Here is a 22993-nt window from a genome sequence, read left to right on the forward strand (position 1 = left end):
TCATTGAAACCTCCCTACTCCAATCCACTATCTCCTGTCTGGGGTGGTTTGACACCGCCCTGTGACAGGAAACTCTTTGTCCAGGCCTCCTCTGCCGGGTTTCGGTCAGCAGCAGGAGGTCAGACCCGTGTCTGTGGCAGGGGCATCCATTTTGTGGATCTGAGGCTCATTTTAAATCAACCGCGTTTCAGTAAAGTAACATGTCTTCTCCCTCTAGAAGGGTGGAATGCTATCCCCGTCGCCAGAACTGGCGAGGGGATAGTATTCCAATTCGTATGACACCTTACACGACATGTTTTGATAAAGCCAAACCAAAGTTGCCATATAACCGCGAGGATTATAATGCGCTTAAGAGTATATGGTATGGCATTATCCCGGATCAGCTTAGGGAGTTGTTCCCGACAGCTGCAGACAGGCTCAGCTCATGCCAGAGCACCATCCCACATAAAACCACGCACTCTGCCTCCAGGATTGATGAGGCCTTCCATAGGAGTGGCTTACAGGCTATATATGTGTCCAGATATAGGTTTAGATATAGGTATACTATATCTAAGCAAGGGGTGATTACACCCACTTGCCCCAGCTGAGTGATCAGCCAGTTGTGTCAATTTAAGAACCAGCCAGGGGTGGCAAAAGCTATGCTTCAGCCCCTGGTAGGCCTTGGTGGCACCTATGCCCTGGGCACCTATAGTGCATGGTACAGGGGCTGACAAGGAGTCCATTTCCAATTGTGGTATGTACCTATAGCACATGTATTATAAATTTAGAGAGAGAACAGCAGGCTGGGGGTCTGATTAGCAGGCCCACAGCCTCAGTAAGTCGAAAACCAGTGAAGCAAAAAGCAAAAATTGGGGTGACCATAGGATAGCAGACCCTACTCTCCTACAGTTTTGCACTTTCACCACCACGAATTGAGGTCGAGGACGAGGTGGGTACCTTCTTGCGAGGAAGAAATATGGAAGCGGTAGGTTTTGGTGTACTACTTAACTCCAAATCTAATGATTCCATTTCCATTGCCTCCTCGCCGACATCATCATCACGCTCAGCAGCTTCTCGGGATAGGGTCAAAATGTCTCTTTGCTGCATGCCCGGTGGGGCTGCAGTGACCTTTGTGATGACTGGCTCGTCGTCATCGTGAGAGGCTTCATCACCAGCAGTATCTGTCACTTCTTGTTGAGCCTCATCACACTCCATAGGTTTGAGTTTTTGGACGACCTTCCTTTTACGCTTAGGTACCGGTGTCAGATCATGGTGTGCCTCACTGTCAGACCGCAGTTGTGGTTCCCAAGCTGGATCTGTATCATCAGAAGGAGGTGGGCTTGAAGAAGATGTAGACACCCCCCTTGATCTTTTCCTTGCTAGGGATGTGGAAGACAATGAATGATCATCAGGAGGAGTGGCTTCCAATGATACCTCGGCTTCATTGTCGATTTCCTGATGTGCCCCTACTTCGGGAGGAACAACTATTGTGGGCACTTGTGAACCTCCATGCACCTTTGCTTGCGCATCTCCTTTTGCTGCCTCTCCTTCCACATGTACTTGGGCGTGTACTTGCACATGGTGTTGTTGTTGCGGCTGTGGTTGTTCAACACTTGTCAGATGAGTTACAACAACCTGTGTTGATTCAGGGACATTGCTGCTACTTTCTTGCGATGAGCCAACATCACTGGTCGATGGTGATTGGAGAAGTACACTGACTGCCTCTGAAGCACTCAAGGGCTTTGACTTAAGTTGGCGTGGTGGTGGAGGCACTGAACCCAATGGAGCAGGGGTGCTGCTCCCAGCTTGGTCCCCAGCAGATCCTGCTGTTGCAGGAGTACTTTTTTTTTTGCTCCCAAAAAACGTGGCGGGTGGCACACCAGCCTCCTTGGTAACTTGCTTCTTCTGCTCCTTACTAGCAACTTTCTTGCTAGAGGAGCTACGGAGAACTTTCTTTGGGGCCATCTTCTTCAGAGCAGGTCAGACAGCAGGCCGCAGTTGCACGAATTGTAGAGTTGTCTGAGGCCAGACGTGACGTCGCGTGACGTTATGCTGCACACACACACCGCTGCAGGACTTCTTCCTGGCACTGGTGGTTCTCTTGAGTCTTGTGCACCTAAAAAAAATGGAAGACAGAGGAACATCAGTTCAGTTATATAGCACAAAAAAATCGAAAAACACTGCAAAATCAGCACAATCCCAATCCATCCATGCCCTCCATAATGTTTAAATTCAAGACAACCCACAGAAAGACTAGGCCCATGCAAGACTCACTACCCCTGGGCATAAATAAAGGTTGAAAAGTAGGCAAAATGGTTGGAGGCCTAACAACAAAGCCTGCATTCAAAATGGCCACTTGCCTCCTAGCACATGGCCAGGGCCTGCCTGTACCAGCACTCAAAATGGCCACCAGCCACATGGCATGTCCCTCCCCATGAACACCCCAAAAAATCGAAAAACACTGCAAAATCAGCACAATCCCATTCCATCCATGGCCTCCATGATGTTTAAATTCAAGACACCCCACAGAAAGACTAGGCCCATGCACCACTCACTACCCCTGGTCAAGGCCCGAACAACAGGTCAAAAATCGAAAAACACAGAAAAATCAGCACAATCCCATTCCATCCATGCCCTCCATGATGTTTAAGTTCAAGACAGCCCACAGAAAGACTAGGCCCATGCTAGACTCAAATACCCCTGGTGAAAAGGCCACAAGTACAGGCCCAAAAAACGAAAATCACTGAAAAATCTGCACAATCCCATTCCATCCATGGCCTCCATGATGTTTAAATTCAAGACAACCCACAGAAAGACTAGGCCCATGCAAGACTCACTACCCCTGGGCATAAATAAAGGTTGAAAAGTAGGCAAAATGGTTGGAGGCCTAACAACAAAGCCTGCATTCAAAATGGCCACTTGCCTGCCAGCACATGGCCAGTGCCTGTAGCTGCACTCAAAATGGCCACCAGCCACATGGCATGTCCCTCCCCATGAACACCCCCAAAAATCGAAAAACACTGCAAAATCAGCACAATCCCATTCCATCCATGGCCTCCATGATGTTTAAATTCAAGACAACCCACAGAAAGACTAGGCCCATGCAAGACTCACTACCCCTGGGCATAAATAAAGGTTAAAAAGTAGGCAAATGGTTGGAGGCCTAACAACAAAGCCTGCATTCAAAATGGCCACTTGCCTCCTAGCACATGGCCAGGGCCTGCCTGTACCAGCACTCAAAATGGCCCCCACCCACATGGCCTGTCCCCATGAACACCCCCAAAAATCGAAAAACACTGCAAAATCAGCACAATCCCATTCCATCCATGCCCTCCATGATGTTTAAATTCAAGACACCCCACAGAAAGACTAGGCCCATGCACCACTCACTACCCCTGGTCAAGGCCCCAACAACAGGTCAAAAATCGAAAAACACAGAAAAATCAGCACAATCCCATTCCATCCATGCCCTCCATGATGTTTAAGTTCAAGACAGCCCACAGAAAGACTAGGCCCATGCTAGACTCAAATACCCCTGGTGAAAAGGCCACAAGTACAGGCCCAAAAAACGAAAATCACTGAAAAATCTGCACAATCCCATTCCATCCATGGCCTCCATGATGTTTAAATTCAAGACAACCCACAGAAAGACTAGGCCCATGCAACACTCACTACCCCCGGGCATAAATAAAGGTTGAAAAGTAGGCAAAATGGTTGGAGGCCTAACAACAAAGCCTGCATTCAAAATGGCCACTTGCCTGCCAGCACATGGCCAGTGCCTGTAGCTGCACTCAAAATGGCCACCAGCCACATGGCATGTCCCTCCCCATGAACACCCCCAAAAATCGAAAAACACTGCAAAATCAGCACAATCCCATTCCATCCATGGCCTCCATGATGTTTAAATTCAAGACAACCCACAGAAAGACTAGGCCCATGCAAGACTCACTACCCCTGGGCATAAACAAAGGTTGAAAAGTAGGCAAAATGGTTGGAGGCCTAACAACAAAGCCTGCATTCAAAATGGCCACTTGCCTGCCAGCACATGGCCAGTGCCTGTAGCTGCACTCAAAATGGCCACCAGCCACATGGCATGTCCCTCCCCATGAACACCCCCAAAAATCGAAAAACACTGCAAAATCAGCACAATCCCATTCCATCCATGGCCTCCATGATGTTTAAATTCAAGACAACCCACAGAAAGACTAGGCCCATGCAAGACTCACTACCCCTGGGCATAAATAAAGGTTAAAAAGTAGGCAAATGGTTGGAGGCCTAACAACAAAGCCTGCATTCAAAATGGCCACTTGCCTCCCAGCACATGGCCAGGGCCTGCCTGTACCAGCACTCAAAATGGCCCCCACCCACATGGCCTGTCCCCATGAACACCCCCAAAAATCGAAAAACACTGCAAAATCAGCACAATCCCATTCCATCCATGCCCTCCATGATGTTTAAATTCAAGACACCCCACAGAAAGACTAGGCCCATGCACCACTCACTACCCCTGGTCAAGGCCCCAACAACAGGTCAAAAATCGAAAAACACAGAAAAATCAGCACAATCCCATTCCATCCATGCCCTCCATGATGTTTAAGTTCAAGACAGCCCACAGAAAGACTAGGCCCATGCTAGACTCAAATACCCCTGGTGAAAAGGCCACAAGTACAGGCCCAAAAAACGAAAATCACAGAAAAATCTGCACAATCCCATTCCATCCATGGCCTCCATGATGTTTAAATTCAAGACAACCCACAGAAAGACTAGGCCCATGCAACACTCACTACCCCTGGGCATAAATAAAGGTTGAAAAGTAGGCAAAATGGTTGGAGGCCTAACAACAAAGCCTGTATTCAAAATGGCCACTTGCCTGCCAGCACATGGCCAGTGCCTGTAGCTGCACTCAAAATGGCCACCAGCCACATGGCATGTCCCTCCCCATGAACACCCCCAAAAATCGAAAAACACTGCAAAATCAGCACAATCCCATTCCATCCATGGCCTCCATGATGTTTAAATTCAAGACAACCCACAGAAAGACTAGGCCCATGCAAGACTCACTACCCCTGGGCATAAATAAAGGTTGAAAAGTAGGCAAAATGGTTGGAGGCCTAACAACAAAGCCTGCATTCAAAATGGCCACTTGCCTGCCAGCACATGGCCAGTGCCTGTAGCTGCACTCAAAATGGCCACCAGCCACATGGCATGTCCCTCCCCATGAACACCCCCAAAAATCGAAAAACACTGCAAAATCAGCACAATCCCATTCCATCCATGGCCTACATGATGTTTAAATTCAAGACAGCCCACAGAAAGACTAGGCCCATGCACCACTCACTACCCCTGGTCAAGGCCCCAAAAACAGGTCAAAAATCGAAAAACACAGAAAAATCAGCACAATCCCATTCCATCCATGCCCTCCATGATGTTTAAATTCAAGACACCCCACAGAAAGACTAGGCCCATGCAACACTCACTACCCCTGGTGAAAAGGCCACAAGTACAGCCCAAAAAAACGAAAATCACTGAAAAATAAGCACAATCCCAAGCCATCCAGCCCCTCCATGATGTTTAAATTCAAGACACCCCACAGAAAGACTCAGTCCATCCACCACTGAGTACCCCTGGGCAAAAGGCCCCAAAACAGCCCAAAAATCGAAAATTCCAAAATTTTAATTGCAGCAACTGTATTGCCCCAAACAAACTTACTTGTAAAATTTCTAATCCAACAGTGATCCAAAGAAAGTCAAAAAGGCCTCAAATCCAAAGATCCAGCAGCATCCACAAAAAGTAATCCTTCCAGCTGCACATCCAAATGAAAAGTGACCAGGAGATGGACAAAGCACTGGGAGGAGCCTGCTGAACAGGAACAGGAAGTTGAAGACTATGGGGCACTTCCTTCCTCCCACCCCCCTGCCCCCCTCCCCAAAATGGACTCCTCGCTAAAAAAGTGCAGGCAAATGTCAAACTAAGGAGTTATTCACATAAAAATCATAATTTCTAGAAGGTTTATGCTGCTTGCTGGTGGATTTCTTGTGCAGAATTGCAAATTTATATTTTCGCTCGCCGCATCTCAAATCTCGCAATTGCGAAGTACCGCGAGACGAGATCTCGCCGTACTCGCGTTGACAAACTATCGCTGGCAAGCCGCGATGACGTAATCGCGCTCGCCAATTCCCGCGGGATCACACAGCAAGATCCAAAATGGCGCAGCACTCGCAAACTATCGAAAAAAACAACTCGGCAAACGATGATAAACGCCGCGCGCCGCAAAAATTGTATCACCAACGCCGCGCGCCGCCAAAAAAATCCGCTGCGTGCGAATTTGCGGATTTTGCGGGAAATCCGCAAATCTCGCGGATTGCGGATTTCCCGAAAATCCGCAAAATCCGCGAGCGTAACGGATTTTCCGCCCATGCTTACTTTGGGGCATCAGACGCTTTGGAAAGTAGCCACCAACCGCAGAGAAAGAGAGAAAGAGGGAAAAGACAGTATGAGGTGTGGAGAAAGCAGCAGCAGGTACAAGGAGCTCAAATGAGATTAATGGCGCCTAAATAGAGCACGTAAAGGAACAGTTACAAATCTAAGAAAAGGGAAAGAAAAGACTAGGAAAAAACACAGAAAGAGCTTGTAGATGAAATTCTCTTCCAGGAACAGCAGGTTAAGAGAAATTATACAGGGAGCAGTTAAGCTTGTAACACGGGGGAGAATAGAAAAGAAAATGCAGTTTTATGAAGTGTGTTTGCCTAATCCAGCTAGCACTTTTATTTTATTTCTCTATTTGCTTCTTTTATTGGTAAAGTAAGTTTCAAGTGCATGCACAGGTATGACCGAGAGAGCCAGAGTATAATAATTTGAAGCGTTTGCACCAGCGCTAATGAAGGACGAGAGTTATAGCAAAGATATGAAAGGGGGAGCGATAATAAATATGTGATATGGCAATAGTGACACCAAAATAAGCCACCTATTTATAAAACTGACATGGAAGAAATACTAAAGGTTATCTTCTGAAATTGTAGCCGATGTTAAAAGAATTCTCGTTGTTGGCAGGATTCGAACCTGAGTGGGGAGACCCCAATGGATATCTAGTCCATCGCCTTAACCACTCGGCCACAACAACTGACTGTAAGTCTTGTGCACATAATCTGTATGCAAGTTTTCAAGGTGTCCCACAGCAAATTCCTGATATTCTGCAATGCACTTTTTAAAAATAATGTTTTTTTCAGCAGGCACATTCTCTCCTAAAAACAAAAATTGCATGCGTATATCTCTAGTTTGGAATACCATAGGCTTGCATGCATACTCCCATGGGTCACTCAAGTTTTTTGGACCCTATTGCACTCTGTTTTCGTGCTGCTTTTAGTATATGGCCCATATTACAGAAGTCTACCATCTTTGAGTATTTGAGGCTCCTTTGTAAGTGCTTTATATTTTTTCCTTGAAGAGCTATATAATAAAGGGGTCCGGGAAAGATTGCATTTATGGAAGATAAAAGAAGGCCCACTTGTCTCACTAAATGCTGTAGAGAAACCTGATGTTTTACTCATGTTATCCTTAGTTCGTTTTTGTTAGACCTTGCATTCTTAAGGTGGTCCCAACCCCACCTTATTGCTTTTCACCTCCGCATTTTGCTGTATCTTTTTGTTGGCCTTAGGACTCTGATCACTTTATTGCTACTAATCAGTGCTGAAGTGCACGTGCTTCTTCCCTAATCATGTGTATAATTGGAGTATACCTGACTGACAGATTTAATTTACTTGAAAGCCCCTTGTAAAGTGGTATACCATATACCCAGGGACTGATTGTGCCGCCCAAAGAAATAGCATTTCAAACCTGTCTCAAGCCTGCTACTGCAGTGCCTGTGCTGCAGTGTACTGCCACTTCGACTTGGCATTTAAAACTACTTGCCAAGCCTTAAACTCCAATTTTATTACATATCAGTAACCCCTAAGGTAGGCCCTAGGTAGTCCTAGGGGCATCATGCTATGTAAGTAAAAGGTAAGACATGTACTGTGGTAGTTTGTATGTCCTAGTAGTATCAAACAGTCTATTACATTTTTCACTACTGTGAGGTCTGCCCCTCTCATAGGTTAGCATTGGGTATTCCCTTATACTTTTTGGGGGGTAATTCCATATCAGAGAGGAGAAGCTTTATTTATTTATTGATAAATCCTATATACTGGTGAGGTTGGATTTAATCTTACTATTGTATAAATGCCATTTTAAGAGAGTGAGCATTTCTCTGCACTTACTGCTCTATTTGCATGAAAACCTGTCTTCAATTGACGTCTGGATTGGGCTGCGAGACAGCTACATATGTGCATTCCCTGTAGACAGCCACAACACAGGTCACTCAACTGCAACTGCATTCATCTGCATTCTGATTGGCCTGGGGGAGAGCTCCGCTCCCCTTACCGCAAATATGTTCAAGAACGATAATTTATGTCAGTAAGTACAGTATACCTACTTCTTATAATCATGTGTGTTTAAATAATTTGTTGTTAGATCGTTTAAATATTGAAAAGGATCTGTTTTTAATAGACATTTTACAAAAACAACTGGTACATTTGGGAATTCTGTAAAGGAAAAACCCAACTGCAGTGAAATTGCCAACCACAATGCCGTGACTCGGATTCAAACCGAGGTTGCTGCGGCCACAACGCAGAGTACTAACCACTATACTATCACGGCGAGCTACTTGGGCTCAATAACGCACAGTGACATGAAGAAATTATAATCAGGAACACTCAGGGCTACTCCTGTGATAGGCTGAATGTGTTCATTGCTTCCTCATTCCTTATACAAAGGCTTTATCTCCTCAGTGGTTGATAGGCTGAAACCGTTTCCTGGCCGCCTGCTTGTGAACTGGCAGGAGTCAAAGATCACACATACACTGGTGGGCCTGTGATGGGACACCAATGCAGAGAAACACACCTGGCGCAGATATTCTATTCTGTTTATTAGACCTGCATCTCCCCTGTACCTCCTCAAGCCATCTGTATGTGAAGCAAGAAAGAGTTAAGGAACGGTCCATCTACACTTTTATTGGGAGGATGCTGCCGTGAGCTCCTCCCAGCTAATCACACAAACAGCACTAAAGCAAGATAACTACACAGTTAGGAGGGACTGCATGGTTAGGTTTTTGAGGAAATATTGAAACTGACCTCAGTGACCCATAATCAGAGCTGTGGCTAATGACTACATGCCTAATTATGATGAAGCAAGCACCATGGCTCGTAGGGGCCCCACAACACACTTTTCTTAGCTCATTGAATTAAAGTATAAACTTCTGCCATGTGTGAGTGGTAAAGGCTTGTTAATTTTGTTGCTTTTCAAATTCACGTCTGACAACAAGACGAAGGAACATTGGGGCATCAGACGCTTTGGAAAGTAGCCACCAACCGCAGAGAAAGAGAGAAAGAGGGAAAAGACAGTATGAGGTGTGGAGAAAACAGTAGCAGGTACAAGGAGCTCAAATGAGATTAATGGCGCCTAAATAGAGCACGTAGAGGAACAGTTACAAATCTAAGAAAAGGGAAAGAAAAGACTAGGAAAAAACACAGAAAGAGCTTGTAGATGAAATTCTCTTCCAGGAACAGCAGGTTAAGAGAAATTACACAGGGACCAGTTAAGCTTGTAACACGGGGGAGAATAGAAAAGAAAATGCAGTTTTATGAAGTGTGTTTGCCTAATCCAGCTAGCACTTTTATTTTATTTCTCTAGTTGCTTCTTTTATTGGTAAAGTAAGTTTCAAGTGCATGCACAGGTACGACCGAGAGAGCCAGGGTATACTAATTTGAAGCGTTTGCACCAGCGCTAATGAAGGACGAGAGTTATAGCAAAGATATGAAAGGGGGAGCGATAATAAATATGTGATATGGCAATAGTGACACCAAAATAAGCCACCTATTTATAAAACTGACATGGAAGAAATACTAAAGGTTAACTTCTGAAATTGTAGCCGATGTTAAAAAGATTCTCGTTGTCGGCAGGATTCGAACCTGCGCGGGGAGACCCCAATGGATTTCTAGTCCATCGCCTTAACCACTCGGCCACAACAACTGACTGTAAGGCGTGTGCACATAATCTGTATGCAAGTTTTCAAGGTGTCCCACAGCACATTCCTGATATTCTGCAATGCACTTTTTAAAAAGTGTTTTTTTCAGCAGGCACATTCTCTCCTAAAAACAAAAATTGCAGGAGTATATCTCTAGTTTGGATTACCATAATCTTGCATGCATACTCTCATGGGTCACTCAAGTTTTTTGGACCCTATTGCACTCTGTTTTCCTGCTGCTTTTAGTATATGGCCCATATTACAGAAGTCTACCATCTTTGAGTATTTGAGGCTCCTTTGTAAGTGCTTTATATTTTTTCCTTGAAGAGCTATATAATAAAGGGGTCCGGAAAGATTCAATTTAGAAGGCCCTTATGTCTCAACAAATGCTGTAGAGAAACCTGATGTTTTACTCATGTTATCCTTAGTTCGTTTTTGTTAGACCTTGCATTTTTAAGGTGGTCCCAACCCCACCTTATTGCTTTTCACCTCTGCATTTTGCTGTATCTTTTTGTTGGCCTTAGGACTCTGATCACTTTATCGCTACTAATCAGTGCTGAAGTGCACGTGCTTCTTCCCTAATCATGTGTATAATTGGAGTATACCTGACTGACAGATATAATTTACTTGAAAGCCCCTTGTAAAGTGGTATACCATATACCCAGGGACTGATTGTGCCGCCCAAAGAAATAGCATTTCAAACCTGTCTCAAGCCTGCTACTGCAGTGCCTGTGCTGCAGTGTACTGCCACTTCGACTTGGCATTTAAAACTACTTGCCAAGCCTTAAACTCCAATTTTATTACATATCAGTAACCCCTAAGGTAGGCCCTAGGTAGTCCTAGGGGCATCGAGCTTTGTATGTAAAAGGTAAGACATGTACTGTGGTAGTTTGTATGTCCTAGTAGTATCAAACAGTCTATTACATTTTTCACTACTGTGAGGTCTGCCCCTCTCATAGGTTAGCATTGGGTATTCCCTTATACTTTTTGGGTGGTAATTCCATATCAGAGAGGAGAAGCTTTATTTATTTATTGATAAATCCTATCTACTGGTGAGGTTGGATTTATTCTTACTATTGTATAAATGCCATTTTTAGAGAGTGAGCATTTCTCTGCACTTACTGCTCTATTTGCATGAAAACCTGTCTTCAATTGACGTCTGGATTGGGCTGCGAGACAGCTACATATGTGCATTCCCTGTAGACAGCCACAACACAGGTCACTCAACTGCAACTGCATTCATCTGCATTCTGATTGGCCTGGGGGAGAGCTCCGCTCCCCTTACCGCAAATATGTTCAAGAACGATAATTTATGTCAGTAAGTACTGTATACCTACATCTTATAATCATGTGTGTTTAAATAATTTGTCGTTAGATCGTTTAAATATTGAAAAGGATCTGTTTTTAATAGACATTTTACAAAATCAACTGGTACATTTGGGAATTCTGTAAAGGAAAAACCGAACTGCCGTGACATTGCCAACCACAATGCCGTGACTCGGATTCGAACCGAGGTTGCTGCGGCCACAACGCAGAGTACTAACCACTATACGATCACGGCGACCTACTTGGGCTCAATAACGTACAGTGACATGAAGAAATTATAATTCGGAACACTCAGGGCTACTCCTGTGATAGGCTGAATGTGTTCATTGCTTCCTCATTCCTTATAGAAAGGCTTTATCTCCTCAGTGGTTGATAGGCTGAAACCGTTTCCTGGCCGCCTGCTTGTGAACTGGCAGGAGTCAAAGATCACACATACACTTGTGGGACTGTGATGGGACACCAATGCAGAGAAACACACCTGGTGCAGATATTCTATTATGTCTATTAGACCTGCATCTCCCCTGTACCTCCTCAAGCCATCTGTATGTGAAGCAAGAAAGAGTTAAGGAACGGTCCATCTACACTTTTATTGGGAGGATGCTGCCGTGAGCTCCTCCCAGCTAATCACACAAACAGCAGTAAAGCAAGATAACTACACAGTTAGGGGGGACTGCATGGTTAGGTTTTTGAGGAATTATTGAAACTGACTTCAGTGACCCATAATCAGAGCTGTGGCTAATGACTACATGCCAAATTATGATGAAGCAAGCACCATGGCTCGTAGGGGCCCCACAACACACTTTTCTTAGCTCATTGAATTAAAGTATAAACTTCTGCCATGTGTGAGTGGTAAAGGCTTGTTAATTTTGTTGCTTTTCAAATTCACGTCTGACAACAAGACGAAGGAACATTGGGGCATCAGACGCTTTGGAAAGTAGCCACCAACCGCAGAGAAAGAGAGAAAGAGGGAAAAGACAGTATGAGGTGTGGAGAAAACAGTAGCAGGTACAAGGAGCTCAAATGAGATTAATGGCGCCTAAATAGAGCACGTAGAGGAACAGTTACAAATCTAAGAAAAGGGAAAGAAAAGACTAGGAAAAAACACAGAAAGAGCTTGTAGATGAAATTCTCTTCCAGGAACAGCAGGTTAAGAGAAATTACACAGGGACCAGTTAAGCTTGTAACACGGGGGAGAATAGAAAAGAAAATGCAGTTTTATGAAGTGTGTTTGCCTAATCCAGCTAGCACTTTTATTTTATTTCTCTAGTTGCTTCTTTTATTGGTAGAGTAAGTTTCAAGTGCATGCACAGGTATGACCGAGAGAGCCAGGGTATAATAATTTGAAGCGTTTGCACCAGCGCTAATGAAGGACGAGAGTTATAGCAAAGATATGAAAGGAGGAGCGATAATAAATATGTGATATGGCAATAGTGACACCAAAATAAGCCACCTATTTATAAAACTGACATGGAAGAAATACTAAAGGTTAACTTCTGAAATTGTAGCCGATGTTAAAAAGATTCTCGTTGTCAGGAGGATTCGAACCTGCGCGGGGAGACCCCAATGGATTTCTAGTCCATCGCCTTAACCACTCGGCCACAACTGACTGTAAGGCGTGTGCACATAATCTGTATGCAAGTTTTCAAGGTGTCCCACAGCACATTCCTGATATTCTGCAATGCACTTTTTAAAAAGTGTTTTTTTCAGCAGGCACATTCTCTCCTAAAAACAAAAATTGCAGGAGTATATCTCTAGTTTGGATTACCATAATCTTGCATGCATACTCTCATGGGTCACTCAAGTTTTTTGGACCCTATTGCACTCTGTTTTCCTGCTGCTTTTAGTATATGGCCCATATTACAGAAGTCTACCATCTTTGAGTATTTGAGGCTCCTTTGTAAGTGCTTTATATTTTTTCCTTGAAGAGCTATATAATAAAGGGGTCCGGGAAAGATTCAATTTAGAAGGCCCACTTGTCTCAACAAATGCTGTAGAGAAACCTGATGTTTTACTCATGTTATCCTTAGTTCGTTTTTGTTAGACCTTGCATTTTTAAGGTGGTCCCAACCCCACCTTATTGCTTTTCACCTCTGCATTTTGCTGTATCTTTTTGTTGGCCTTAGGACTCTGATCACTTTATCGCTACTAATCAGTGCTGAAGTGCACGTGCTTCTTCCCTAATCATGTGTATAATTGGAGTATACCTGACAGACAGATTTAATTTACTTGAAAGCCCCTTGTAAAGTGGTATACCATATACCCAGGGACTGATTGTGCCGCCCAAAGAATTAGCATTTCAAACCTGTCTCAAGCCTGCTACTGCAGTGCCTGTGCTGCAGTGTACTGCCACTTCGACTTGGCATTTAAAACTACTTGCCAAGCCTTAAACTCCAATTTTATTACATATCAGTAACCCCTAAGGAAGGCCCTAAGTAGTCCTAGGGGCATCATGCTATGTAAGTAAAAGGTAAGACATGTACTGTGGTAGTTTGTATGTCCTAGTAGTATCAAACAGTCTATTACATTTTTCACTACTGTGAGGTCTGCCCCTCTCATAGGTTAGCATTGGGTATTCCCTTATACTTTTTGGGTGGTAATTCCATATCAGAGAGGAGAAGCTTTATTTATTTATTGATAAATCCTATCTACTGGTGAGGTTGGATTTATTCTTACTATTGTATAAATGCCATTTTTAGAGAGTGAGCATTTCTCTGCACTTACTGCTCTATTTGCATGAAAACCTGTCTTCAATTGACGTCTGGATTGGGCTGCGAGACAGCTACATATGTGCTTTCCCTGTAGACAGCCACAACACAGGTCACTCAACTGCAACTGCATTCATCTGCATTCTGATTGGCCTGGGGGAGAGCTCCGCTCCCCTTACCGCAAATATGTTCAAGAACGATAATTTATGTCAGTAAGTACAGTATACCTACATCTTATAATCATGTGTGTTTAAATAATTTGTCGTTAGATCGTTTAAATATTGAAAAGGATCTGTTTTTAATAGACATTTTACAAAATCAACTGGTACATTTGGGAATTCTGTAAAGGAAAAACCCAACTGCCGTGACAATGCCAACCACAATGCCGTGACTCGGATTCAAACCGAGGTTGCTGCGGCCACAACGCAGAGTACTAACCACTATACGATCACGGCGACCTACTTGGGCTCAATAACGTACAGTGACATGAAGAAATTATAATTCGGAACACTCAGGGCTACTCCTGTGATAGGCTGAATGTGTTCATTGCTTCCTCATTCCTTATACAAAGGCTTTATCTCCTCAGTGGTTGATAGGCTGAAACCGTTTCCTGGCCGCCTGCTTGTGAACTGGCAGGAGTCAAAGATCACACATACACTGGTGGGCCTGTGATGGGACACCAATGCAGATAAACACACCTGGCGCAGATATTCTATTCTGTTTATTAGACTCGCATCTCCCCTGTACCTCCTCAAGCCATCTGTATGTGAAGCAAGAAAGAGTTAAGGAACGGTCCATCTACACTTTTATTGGGAGGATGCTGCCGTGAGCTCCTCCCAGCTAATCACACAAACAGCAGTAAAGCAAGATAACTACACAGTTAGGGGGGACTGCATGGTTAGGTTTTTGAGGAATTATTGACACTGACCTCAGTGACCCATAATCAGAGCTGTGGCTAATGACTGCATGCCTAATTATGATGAAGCAAGCACCATGGCTTGTAGGGGCCCCACAACACACTTTTCTTAGCTCATTGAATTAAAGTATAAACTTCTGCCATGTGTGAGTGGTAAAGGCTTGTTAATTTTGTTGCTTTTCAGATTCACGTCTGACAACAAGACGAAGGAACTTTGGGGCATCAGACGCTTTGGAAAGTAGCCACCAACCGCAGAGAAAGAGAGAAAGAGGGAAAAGCCAGTATGAGGTGTGGAGAAAACAGCAGCAGGTACAAGGAGCTCAAATGAGATTAATGGCGCCTAAATAGAGCACGTAAAGGAACAGTTACAAATCTAAGTAAAGGGAAAGAAAAGACTAGGAAAAAACACGGAAAGAGCTTGTAGATGAAATTCTCTTCCTGGAACAGCAGGTTAAGAGAAATTACACAGGGAGCAGTTAAGCTTGTAACACGGGGGAGAATAGAAAAGAAAATACCGTTTTATGAAGTGTGTTTGCCTAATCCAGCTAGCACTTTTATTTTATTTCTCTATTTGCTTCTTTTATTGGTAAAGTAAGTTTTAAGTGCATGCACAGGTATGACCGAGAGAGCCAGGGTATAATAATTTGAAGCGTTTGCACCAGCGCTAATGAAGGACGAGAGTTATAGCAAAGATATGAAAGGGGGAGCGATAATAAATATGTGATATGGCAATAGTGACACCAAAATAAGCCACCTATTTATAAAACTGACATGGAAGAAATACTAAAGGTTAACTTCTGAAATTGTAGCCGATGTTAAAAAGATTCTCGTTGTCGGCAGGATTCGAACCTGCGCGGGGAGACCCCAATGGATTTCTAGTCCACCGCCTTGACCACTCGGCCACAACAACTGACTGTAAGGTGTGTGCACATAATCTGTATGCAAGTTTTCAAGGTGTCCCCCAGCAAATTCCTGATATTCTGCAATGCACTTTTTAAAAATAATGTTTTTTTCAGCAGGCACATTCTCTCCTAAAAACAAAAATTGCATGCGTATATCTCTAGTTTTGAATACCATAGGCTTGCATGCATACTCTCATGGGTCACTCAAGTTTTTTGGACCCTATTGCACTCTGTTTTCGTGCTGCATTTAGTATATGGCCCATATTACAGAAGTTTACCATCTTTGAGGCTCTTTTGTAAGTGCTTTATATTTTTTCCTTGAAGAGCTATATAATAAAGGGGTCCAGGAAAGATTGCATTTATGGAAGATAAAAGAAGGCCCACTTGTCTCACCAAATGCTGTAGAGAAACCTGATGTTTTACTCATGTTATCCTTAGTTCGTTTTTGTTAGACCTTGCGTTCTTAAGGTGGTCCCAACCCCACCTTATTGCTTTTCACCTCCGCATTTTGCGGTATCTTTTTGTTGGCCTTAGGACTCTGATCACTTTATCGCTACTAATCAGTGCTGAAGTGCACGTGCTTCTTTACTAATCATGTGTATAATTGGAGTATACCTGACTGACAGATTTAATTTACTTGAAAGCCCCTTGTAAAGTGGTATACCATATACCCAGGGACTGATTGTGCCGCCCAAAGAAATAGCATTTCAAACCTGTCTCAAGCCTGCTACTGCAGTGCCTGTGCTGCAGTGAACTGCCACTTCGACTTGGCATTTAAAACTACTTGCCAAGCCTTAAACTCCAATTTTATTACATATCAGTAACCCCTAAGGTAGGCCCTAGGTAGTCCTAGGGGCATCATGCTATGTAAGTAAAAGGTAAGACATGTAATGTGGTAGTTTGTATGTCCTAGTAGTATCAAACAGTCTATTACATTTTTCACTACTGTGAGGTCTGCCCCTCTCATAGGTTAGCATTGGGTATTCCCTTATACTTTTTGGGGGGTAATTCCATATCAGAGAGGAGAAGCTTTATTTATTTATTGATAAATACTATCTACTGGTGAGGTTGGATTTAATCTTACTATTGTATAAATGCCATTTTTAGAGAGTGAGCGTTTCTCTGCACTTACTGCTCTATTTGCATGAAAACCTGTCTTCAATTGACGTCTGGATTGGGCTGCGAGACAGCTACATATGTGCATTCCCTGTAGACAGCCACAACACAGGTCACTCAACTGCAACTGCATTCATCTGCATTCTGATTGGCCTGGGGGAGAGCTCCGCTCCCCTTACCGCAAATATGTTCAAGAACGATAATTTATGTCAGTAAGTACAGTATACCTACATCTTATAATCATGTGTGTTTAAATAATTTGTTGTTAGATCGTTTAAATATTGAAAAGGATCTGTTTTTAATAGACATTTTACAAAAACAACTGGTACATTTGGGAATTCTGTAAAGGAAAAACCCAACTGCAGTGAAATTGCCAACCACAATGCCGTGACTCGGATTCGAACCAAGGTTGCTGCGGCCACAACGCTGAGTACTAACCACTATACGATCACGGCGAGCTACTTGGGCTCAATAACGTACAGTGACATGAAGAAATTATAATTCGGAACACTCAGGGCTACTCCTGTGATAGGCTGAATGTGTTCATTGCTTCCTCATTCCTTATACAAAGGCTTTATCTCCTCGGTGGTTGATAGGCTGAAACTGTTTCCTGGCCGCCTGCTTGTGAACTGGCAGGAGTCAAAGATCACACATACACTGGTGGGCCTGTGATGGGACACCAATGCAGAGAAACACACCTGGCGCAGATATTCTATTCTGTTTATTAGACCTGCATCTCCCCTGTACCTCCTCAAGCCATCTGTATGTGAAGCAAGAAAGAGTTAAGGAACGGTCCATCTACACATTTATTGGGAGGATGCTGCCGTGAGCTCCTCCCAGCTAATCACACAAACAGCAGTAAAGCAAGATAACTACACAGTTAGGGGGGACTGCATGGTTAGGTTTTTGAGGAATTATTGAAACTGACCTCAGTGACCCATAATCAGAGCTGTGGCTAATGACTGCATGCCTAATTATGATGAAGCAAGCACCATGGCTCGTAGGGGCCCCACAACACACTTTTCTTAGCTCATTGAATTAAAGTATAAACTTCTGCCATGTGTGAGTGGTAAAGGCTTGTTAATTTTGTTGCTTTTCAAATTCACATCTGACAACAAGACAAAGGAACATTGGGGCATCAGACGCTTTGGAAAGTAGCCGCCAACCGCAGAGAAAGAGAGAAAGAGGGAAAAGACAGTATGAGGTGTGGAGAAAACAGTAGCAGGTACAAGGAGCTCAAATGAGATTAATGGCGCCTAAATAGAGCACGTAGAGGAACAGTTACAAATCTAAGAAAAGGGAAAGAAAAGACTAGGAAAAAACACAGAAAGAGCTTGTAGATGAAATTCTCTTACAGGAACAGAAGGTTAAGAGAAATTACACAGGGAGCAGTTAAGCTTGTAACACGGGGGAGAATAGAAAAGAAAATGCAGTTTTATGAAGTGTGTTTGCCTAATCCAGCTAGCACTTTTATTTTATTTCTCTAGTTGCTTCTTTTATTGGTAAAGTAAGTTTCAAGTGCATGCACAGGTATGACCGAGAGAGCCAGGGTATAATAATTTGAAGCGTTTGCACCAGCGCTAATGAAGGACGAGAGTTATAGCAAAGATATGAAAGGGGGAGCGATAATAAATACGTGATATGGCAATAGTTACACCAAAATAAGCCACCTATTTATAAAACTGACATGGAAGTAATACTAAAGGTTAACTTCTGAAATGGTAGCCGATGTTAAAAAGATTCTCGTTGTCGGCAGGATTTGAACCTGCGCGGGGAGACCCCAATGGATTTCTAGTCCATCGCCTTAAACACTCGGCCACAACAACTGACTGTAAGGAAAGTGCACATAATCTGTATGCAAGTTTTCAAGGTGTCCCACAGCCCATTCCTGATATTCTGCAATGCACTTTTAAAAAAGTGTTTTTTTCAGCAGGCACATTCTCTCCTAAAAACAAAAATTGCATGCATATATCTCTAGTTTGGAATACCATAGCTTGCATGCATACTCTCATGGGTCACTCAAGTTTTTTGGACCCTATTGCACTCTGTTTTCGTGCTGCTTTTAGTATATGGCCCATATTACAGAAGTCTACCATTTTTGAGTATTTGAGTCTCCTTTGTAAGTGCTTTATATTTTTTCCTTGAAGAGCTACATAATAAAGGGGTCCGGGAAAGATTGCATTTATGGAAGATAAAAGAAGGCCCACTTGTCTCACCAAATGCTGTAGAGAAACCTGATGTTTTACTCATGTTATCCTTAGTTCGTTTTTGTTAGACCTTGCATTCTTAAGGTGGTCCCAACCCCACCTTATTGCTTTTCACCTCCGCATTTTGCTGTATCTTTTTGTTGGCCTTAGGACTCTGATCACTTTATCGCTACTAATCAGTGCTGAAGTGCACGTGCTTCTTCCCTAATCATGTGTATAATTGGAGTATACCTGACTGACAGATTTAATTTACTTGAAAGCCCCTTGTAGAGTGGTATACCATATACCCAGGGACTGATTGTGCCGCCCATAGAAATAGCATTTCAAACCTGTCTCAAGCCTGCTACTGCAGTGCCTGTGCTGCAGTGAACTGCCACTTCGACTTGGCATTTAAAACTACTTGCCAAGCCTTAAACTCCAATTTTATTACATATCAGTAACCCCTAAGGTAGGCCCTAGGTAGTCCTAGGGGCATCATGCTATGTAAGTAAAAGGTAAGACATGTAATGTGGTAGTTTGTATGTCCTAGTAGTATCAAACAGTCTATTACATTTTTCACTACTGTGAGGTCTGCCCCTCTCATAGGTTAGCATTGGGTATTCCCTTATACTTTTTGGGGGGTAATTCCATATCAGAGAGGAGAAGCTTTATTTATTTATTGATAAATACTATCTACTGGTGAGGTTGGATTTAATCTTACTATTGTATGAATGCCATTTTTAGAGAGTGAGCGTTTCTCTGCACTTACTGCTCTATTTGCATGAAAACCTGTCTTCAATTGACGTCTGGATTGGGCTGCGAGACAGCTACATATGTGCATTCCCTGTAGACAGCCACAACACAGGTCACTCAACTGCAACTGCATTCATCTGCATTCTGATTGGCCTGGGGGAGAGCTCCGCTCCCCTTACCGCAAATATGTTCAAGAACGATAATTTATGTCAGTAAGTACAGTATACCTACATCTTATAATCATGTGTGTTTAAATAATTTGTTGTTAGATCGTTTAAATATTGAAAAGGATCTGTTTTTAATAGACATTTTACAAAAACAACTGGTACATTTGGGAATTCTGTAAAGGAAAAACCCAACTGCAGTGAAATTGCCAACCACAATGCCGTGACTCGGATTCGAACCAAGGTTGCTGCGGCCACAACGCTGAGTACTAACCACTATACGATCACGGCGAGCTACTTGGGCTCAATAACGTACAGTGACATGAAGAAATTATAATTCGGAACACTCAGGGCTACTCCTGTGATAGGCTGAATGTGTTCATTGCTTCCTCATTCCTTATACAAAGGCTTTATCTCCTCGGTGGTTGATAGGCTGAAACTGTTTCCTGGCCGCCTGCTTGTGAACTGGCAGGAGTCAAAGATCACACATACACTGGTGGGCCTGTGATGGGACACCAATGCAGAGAAACACACCTGGCGCAGATATTCTATTCTGTTTATTAGACCTGCATCTCCCCTGTACCTCCTCAAGCCATCTGTATGTGAAGCAAGAAAGAGTTAAGGAACGGTCCATCTACACATTTATTGGGAGGATGCTGCCGTGAGCTCCTCCCAGCTAATCACACAAACAGCAGTAAAGCAAGATAACTACACAGTTAGGGGGGACTGCATGGTTAGGTTTTTGAGGAATTATTGAAACTGACCTCAGTGACCCATAATCAGAGCTGTGGCTAATGACTGCATGCCTAATTATGATGAAGCAAGCACCATGGCTCGTAGGGGCCCCACAACACACTTTTCTTAGCTCATTGAATTAAAGTATAAACTTCTGCCATGTGTGAGTGGTAAAGGCTTGTTAATTTTGTTGCTTTTCAAATTCACATCTGACAACAAGACAAAGGAACATTGGGGCATCAGATGCTTTGGAAAGTAGCCGCCAACCGCAGAGAAAGAGAGAAAGAGGGAAAAGACAGTATGAGGTGTGGAGAAAACAGTAGCAGGTACAAGGAGCTCAAATGAGATTAATGGCGCCTAAATAGAGCACGTAGAGGAACAGTTACAAATCTAAGAAAAGGGAAAGAAAAGACTAGGAAAAAACACAGAAAGAGCTTGTAGATGAAATTCTCTTACAGGAACAGAAGGTTAAGAGAAATTACACAGGGAGCAGTTAAGCTTGTAACACGGGGGAGAATAGAAAAGAAAATGCAGTTTTATGAAGTGTGTTTGCCTAATCCAGCTAGCACTTTTATTTTATTTCTCTAGTTGCTTCTTTTATTGGTAAAGTAAGTTTCAAGTGCATTCACAGGTATGACCGAGAGAGCCAGGGTATAATAATTTGAAGCGTTTGCACCAGCGCTAATGAAGGACGAGAGTTATAGCAAAGATATGAAAGGGGGGGCGATAATAAATACGTGATATGGCAATAGTTACACCAAAATAAGCCACCTATTTATAAAACTGACATGGAAGTAATACTAAAGGTTAACTTCTGAAATTGTAGCCGATGTTAAAAAGATTCTCGTTGTCGGCAGGATTCGAACCTGCGCGGGGAGACCCCAATGGATTTCTAGTCCATCGCCTTAAACACTCGGCCACAACAACTGACTGTAAGGAGAGTGCACATAATCTGTATGCAAGTTTTCAAGGTGTCCCACAGCCCATTCCTGATATTCTGCAATGCACTTTTAAAAAAGTGTTTTTTTCAGCAGGCACATTCTCTCCTAAAAACAAAAATTGCATGCATATATCTCTAGTTTGGAATACCATAGCTTGCATGCATACTCTCATGGGTCACTCAAGTTTTTTGGACCCTATTGCACTCTGTTTTCGTGCTGCTTTTAGTATATGGCCCATATTACAGAAGTCTACCATTTTTGAGTATTTGAGTCTCCTTTGTAAGTGCTTTATATTTTTTCCTTGAAGAGCTACATAATAAAGGGGTCCGGGAAAGATTGCATTTATGGAAGATAAAAGAAGGCCCACTTGTCTCACCAAATGCTGTAGAGAAACCTGATGTTTTACTCATGTTATCCTTAGTTCGTTTTTGTTAGACCTTGCATTCTTAAGGTGGTCCCAACCCCACCTTATTGCTTTTCACCTCCGCATTTTGCTGTATCTTTTTGTTGGCCTTAGGACTCTGATCACTTTATCGCTACTAATCAGTGCTGAAGTGCACGTGCTTCTTCCCTAATCATGTGTATAATTGGAGTATACCTGACTGACAGATTTAATTTACTTGAAAGCCCCTTGTAGAGTGGTATACCATATACCCAGGGACTGATTGTGCCGCCCATAGAAATAGCATTTCAAACCTGTCTCAAGCCTGCTACTGCAGTGCCTGTGCTGCAGTGTACTGCCACTTCGACTTGGCATTTAAAACTACTTGCCAAGCCTTAAACTCCAATTTTATTACATATCAGTAACCCCTAAGGTATGCCCTAGGTAGTCCTAGGGGCATCATGCTATGTAAGTAAAAGGTAAGACATGTACTGTGGTAGTTTGTATGTCCTAGTAGTATCAAACAGTCTATTACATTTTTCACTACTGTGAGGTCTGCCCCTCTCATAGGTTAGCATTGGGTATTCCCTTATACTTTATGGGGGGTAATTCCATATCAGAGAGGAGTAGCTTTATTTATTTATTGATAAATCCTATCTACTGGTGAGGTTGGATTTAATCTTACTATTGTATAAATGCCATTTTTAGAGAGTGAGCATTTCTCTGCACTTACTGCTCTATTTGCATGAAAACCTGTCTTCAATTGACGTCTGGATTGGGCTGCGAGACAGCTACATATGTGCATTCCCTGTAGACAGCCACAACACAGGT

At 43.1% G+C, this 22993-nt stretch overlaps 5 non-coding genes across 5 annotated transcripts; all 5 read right to left on the reverse strand.

Moving 5' to 3' along the window:
- Nucleotides 1–8598: 8598 nt before the first annotated feature.
- Nucleotides 8599–8670, reverse strand: TRNAH-GUG (transfer RNA histidin (anticodon GUG)). Its single transcript has one exon. It is a non-coding gene; the product is annotated as a tRNA-His (tRNA).
- Nucleotides 8671–9959: 1289 nt separating this feature from the next.
- Nucleotides 9960–10041, reverse strand: TRNAS-AGA (transfer RNA serine (anticodon AGA)). The gene has a single exon. It is a non-coding gene; the product is annotated as a tRNA-Ser (tRNA).
- A 1484-nt stretch (nt 10042–11525) lies between these two features.
- On the reverse strand, nt 11526–11597 carry TRNAH-GUG (transfer RNA histidin (anticodon GUG)). The gene has a single exon. It is a non-coding gene; the product is annotated as a tRNA-His (tRNA).
- A 4214-nt stretch (nt 11598–15811) lies between these two features.
- TRNAS-AGA (transfer RNA serine (anticodon AGA)) lies at nt 15812–15893 on the reverse strand. The gene has a single exon. It is a non-coding gene; the product is annotated as a tRNA-Ser (tRNA).
- A 5791-nt stretch (nt 15894–21684) lies between these two features.
- Nucleotides 21685–21766, reverse strand: TRNAS-AGA (transfer RNA serine (anticodon AGA)). The gene has a single exon. It is a non-coding gene; the product is annotated as a tRNA-Ser (tRNA).
- Between the last annotated feature and the right edge of the window lie 1227 nt (nt 21767–22993).

The sequence above is a fragment of the Lissotriton vulgaris genome, chromosome 1_1 (assembly GCF_964263255.1).
Source record: "Lissotriton vulgaris chromosome 1_1, aLisVul1.2, whole genome shotgun sequence".
Classification (NCBI taxonomy): Eukaryota; Metazoa; Chordata; class Amphibia; order Caudata; family Salamandridae; genus Lissotriton; species Lissotriton vulgaris.